Genomic DNA, 5753 nt, shown 5'->3' with positions numbered 1-5753 from the left:
TGGTTTAGGGATGCGGGGAGGGGGAGGATGCTGGAGGTCCTCTGCGGGTCGGGATGATGATGATGTGCCCGCCAAACAAGCATACACACACACACACACACAGGCACCACTGTTGCCTCGCCCCCTTCAGTCCAAAGCTTCAGCCTCACTGCAGTACAGGCAGGTCTTTTCCTCAAGCAAAGAGCGACCTGTCTGAAATAATTTTGTTGTTGTACTTATGACTTGATGCATATTAAATCTCAGCTACTTTTTCCTCTGAAGGAGTGAAACAGCCCCCTCATAGACCCATGGTGATACTGGGACCCTACTGTGGGGAAATTTAGCAACTAATGAATAGTCCTGTTATTAAAGAATAAATACGCAACCACATATTCTGTTTTTCGTAGTGGAAATTAAGTGATCTTATAGTTTTGATGTGCTGAGTAACAATGCAACAGAATGCCACACAATTACATAACATATAAAATAAAAATAAAAAATCTTAATAGTCAAAACCAACAATAAATGAAATACACATTATATTTTGAATGACATAATTTGATCATTGGTCTTTAAGTCGTATTAATGTCTCCGTCCGCTCTCTGTCTTCACTCATTTTCTTTAACGTGAGAGTTTTCGTTTCTGGCGGCCTCCATGAGGATGTGTATTGGCACACTGGCACCCAATTTTACTGCTCATCCTCAACCTTATATGGGCGAGTAGTCTCCAGCTAGACTGCCCATAGGTTAGAGGGGTGTTATCAACCATCTGTATGTGGGAGTTGGTCAAACAACCAAAAAACACATGAAAATTAAGCAAATCTTATATGTAAGTGTATTGTTTACTTGTTAGTTTATTTTTACATTTTTCCAAAATGCTGGATGCATGTTAAAGTTCCACCCAGAATGAACAGGAAGTATTTAACTTGTTTTATCAGGACTGTAGTGTATAGGACTCTGTAGACATGGACAAACACTTGATCCAGTCTGGAACGTGCAATCAGGAAAAGTGATGAGCATGACTTTTTTTTGTATTACTTCTAGCTCCGTTTGAAGAGCCAAAATCCTTCTCTCAACCTCTACAATTATAAAGTGATGAATAATCTGTCACCGAAGACAATCATTGCCGTTGACACAGGTAATTACACAGCCTGGACATTGCTAACAAGCTGCATAATGGCAAATGGCTCATTGCTTATAGCTGGGGGATTGATGGTGATGGTTAAGGAGAAGTCAACGTTACAACAAAGTCATAATGCGCAAATATTCAAGGATAATTTAAAATACTGGGGATTTTCCACCGTTCTGTCTGTCTCTTTTTCACAGGCTATTAAGTAGCAGTCCAATTGTGTATGAAATAGCTCTGGCAAACATAGCTGCAGAGCTGGCGGTGAGAGCATGGACAATACTGGGGACTAATCATTTAGAATATTGCTACATGGAACTCAAACTGCACTAAAAAAAGCGCTAGCTTTAAAGACCTGGACAGAAGGGATGTTTTTATGCCCCGTTTCATACAACACTGGAGCATTGATGGGTTATGGAACGGCATAGGCACCAGGGGTCCGAGGGTTCAGGGGGCCCCTGGGCCAGATCCTCTGCTGAAAGTTACTGTGACATTTCTTGCTGGAAAGTAACAAAGCTCAGTTAAAAGCAGGACTGTCTTGATCGTGTTTTCTTACTCCTGATCTTGATCACAATTATTTAATTTTGAGTATCTGTCATCCAAATCCGATCTAATATTTGAAGAGTTCATTTGCAGAAACATATATCTCCACTGTCATTAATTTTCCTTATTTTATTTAAATGTTTACTGCACTCCAGGGAACATAAATTAAACTGGTGTTGGATTGTTTTGGCAAATGAGCTCTTCATTTGTTTTTTTTGATACTGATCAAAGCTGCACAGCATACTCAGGGTAGTAGTGTTTCACTCAAACACAGCACTGAGAGTTCTGTTGCACCTAACCCTTTACATGTCTATGACTCATAATCCGTTCTACAACACACTAAAATAACTTTAGCTGAGCATCAGTAGAAGCTCGAGGAACAATTTGTGAATACTGTAGCGTTGCATTACAAAACATGCACCAGCCTCATTTACCAACCATTCTGAATAAACAAAAACTTCAGTGTAATTTATATGTTAGTGAATAATTTTGTATTTAAAATGACTTAATATTACTATACTGGTTACAGTTATCATTGTTGTCATACCCTGCTTTCAACTGTAACAAGAACGCTGGGACCGCTTCGTTATTTTGACTAAACATGACTAATAATGCTACAATCTTTTTGTAGCAAACAAGTACTCTTGCATCATTTGAGGGGAAATGTTGAACTGCAATGATCTATGAGACTCTTGAACTTTGTTGAAATACCAGAGTAGCGTACTTTTCTGAATAAATCTTTTCATTAATATCCACTTATGTGCTCATTTTTGCCTCGCAACAGTTGTGCAAGATTATACAATGAAGGGATTCCTGTTTGGAAGAGATTAGAGAAAATGCTCTTTCAAACCAAGTGAAATCAAGAACAAATACTCAAGAGCTCTTCTTACAGTGATGCATTGCAGCAGACTGTGATAACTCAACTGTATATGGTACCAAAAATCAACCTACATCCTTTCCGGTTTGAATCTTGTTAAAGCTTTTAAACATTATGTTATTTTATTGAGGTGATATTCAGATATTTATCTGGGTATTAAGAATATTTTTAATACAGAAGATTGAAAACGTCGAAATGTTGCCATTTTGTTTGTTTTCTGGAATTGCCCAAATACTGAAATTTGAATCAAGGTAAGTGAGGACTACCTCCTACCAACACCCAGGATAAGTTCGGCCCAACCATGATTTCTCTGCTGGTTGGGGACAGTGGCGTCTGCAGCTTGTGTCCCATCCTTGATATCACATCACTAGGTCCTATCGGCTCTTATCACACTGGCCCACCATCTCATATCTTAATAGAGATCTGACTGTATGCCGTGGCTACGAGCTGACCCCCAGCATGGCCTTTCTGCTTATCGGACGTCCACAACCTCACGCTCCTCCAACACCCTGCGACTTTGCGGGCCTGTCTTCCCAGCAGGGCCTTGGGAGCCATGTTGTTGTTGTTGTTGTTGCTGTTGCAGTCAGTTTCAGTTTTGCCTCCAGGATATCAGGAAACTACTGTGGTAGGTCACATGGGACAAAGAGCAGTAGGGCAGCCAGTATTCTGTGATCAAAGCAGCTTATATATTGATATGAGGGCTAACTGCAGATCCACTTTATTTACACCGTTTCTGTAATTTGAATAACCATTCAAGGACATGCCAGTTTGACATTTTGGGGAGTACTATTATTTGCTTTCTTGCTGAGACTTACATGACTATCTATACTACTCTCATATCTGTGGTAAATATATGGCTACAGCCAGTTAACTTAGCATAAAGACAAATTGTTGTTCCTACACTTCAATTTTTTAACTCCATACTTTAGTTGGTCCCCAGGAGGTAATGTGTTTTGGGTACTGCACTGAAGTTCCACCATAATGTCTTATGTCACCTTCAGATAGAGCCTGTTTCCTCTGGTGCCCAGGGCTTATGCTAAGCTAACGGGCAGTAGTTTCATAATTAGCGCGCAGATATGAGAGTGGTATATCAATCTTCTCATCCAACTCTAAGGAAGAAAACAAATGTGTGTTTCACAAAATGCTGAACTATTTCGTTTTTAATTGAGCGCAAATAAAAATCAAACAGCCTTAATCTTTCAGGGGATGCTCAGCCCATGTGGGAGTACACATGTAATCATGTTTGAATACCTTTATTGCACCTGTTTGATCGGGTGTCAAGTCCTCACTACTGCCAGAAAAAAGTAACAACTGGCCAGGTGTTAAGACATAAAGTGAGACCACATACAGACACTCTTGAGCGACTTCACAGAGGGATGTTGCCGGAAGGTCTTGACCACTAGGGAAGACAGAGCCAACATATATAGAAAGTGAACAGCTTGTCATCTGTGTGCATATTACAAACTAACATTTGTCTTGTGTGCCATGCTCTGAGCATTAAAAGTGTGACAATGCTTTAAGAGATGTTTGTCTCGTTGCTCATTGTCAGAGTGGGATTGCAAAATTGCCACGACAAAGGAAATCGCCTTTTGTCATGTACCTTAAGACTACATAGCCTTTACCAAGTGGAGTAGAGATTCGGGCATATGCAGTTTACCTATCTGCAACTGACTATACCATATTCCTATCTGACAGCTGAAGTGATGAGAAAATACACACAGTAATTGCAGGGATACCAAATCCCTGGGATTGTGCAAAGCGAGCAAATGATGCAGTTATGCATATCGTATCTGTGATACATTAGAATTATTAGGTCCACATGAAACAAGCAGGAAAAAGATGACTGACATGTTGTGCCTGTCTCCCCCCCCCTCTTTCCTCTATTATCTCAGATAATAACAGCCTTGTCAGCAACAGAGCAGAAAGTTGCACTCCTCAAAAATGAGCACCCGAGGAGCAAACCTGCAGGGCTCTGCGAACTCTGGTGTCTCAGGGGCACCACATGATAAAACTCAGGTAAGCGTAAAAAAGCAAGGTGAACGAATGAAGCATGGGTCACGAGGGCACTGACCATCTCTGGAAAGGGCCTCTGGTTGGTATAGTAATTAACCTTGCTGAGTGGCTGGCCTGGAAACTGCTGGCTCCACATGCCCCCGTCCACCCCCATCCCTCAAACCTTTGGAGGACCCAGAGATGATGGAGTGTCAAACCCTTCTTGGTCACACTTATTAGAGCCAGTGAGCATCGCTGTGACCCGGCTGCTCTCTCCCACTATCTGGGCTCTAGGGTAGGATAAGTGTGTGTGAGGGTGGGGGTTGGGGGAGCTAGGGATCAGAACAAAGTAAATTGTTAATGTGATAAGATTAGTGGTATATATGATATGGAAAAACACATCTTTACATCTAAAACATGAAAGGGTAGCAACTAAAGCACAGACCTATTAAAATAACAGCACAGGCAAGTACTCACATACAAATGATTCCTCCCTTGATCTATCTTTCAAGCACAAATAGGAGCCAATCCAAGCACTTTGTGATGTACATTTTTTTCTTGCCCTGTAGTGGGGGGATGTCGCTGTCACTGATAAGGGGCTAAGATTAGGTTTGGCAGAGGCTAGTTGCTGGTACCGTAGCCTCATTTTATCTGTAGAGGTGATGATGGGCTACAACAGCTCTAAGCAATCCTCTTCTGCTCTCTCTCTTTCTCTGTGGGGTCTGGGGAGGCAGCCTGAATCTTTCAGCTGTGTGGACCAAAGACCAAATACTGGTCAATGAAATCCTGACAGGTGATGGTCACAGTGGCAACATCTCGGATGAATCTTTAGCAAGTTAAAAAAGCGGGTGGTTGTGTGGCTGCATGAGGTTAATTCAAGTAATTTATATTTGCTACCGTCACTTTGCCTTGTCTCCCTGTTCATTAAATGCCTAATCTAACAAGCAATGCTTGAAATCACTACGTGTGCTGAAACTGCTGTCCAACATTAATAAAGGCATTATAACCTACAATTTCAGGGGTTTTCTGGCAAAGTTTTTCTGAACAATGCTACATTTTTAAAGGCCAATACCGATCTCAAGATTAGAGAATTTAAGAAATCCTGTGATGAGCTACTGGCCGATTGCTCTCTGGTGGACAAACTTTGTCATTGTGATACTATTTGTAAAAGTACTCAAACACATCTTTGGCATCTCTGTACTGGAAATTTTTTTCTACGTATAACATACAATATGCC

This window comes from Micropterus salmoides, unplaced genomic scaffold, assembly GCF_014851395.1.
Source record: "Micropterus salmoides isolate LMB-PRFRI ecotype aquatic unplaced genomic scaffold, ASM1485139v1 Ms_hic_scaffold_2, whole genome shotgun sequence".
NCBI classification, from domain to species: Eukaryota; Metazoa; Chordata; class Actinopteri; order Centrarchiformes; family Centrarchidae; genus Micropterus; species Micropterus salmoides.
The sequence above is the reverse complement of the archived record's forward strand: the minus strand, read 5'-3'. Positions refer to the sequence as shown.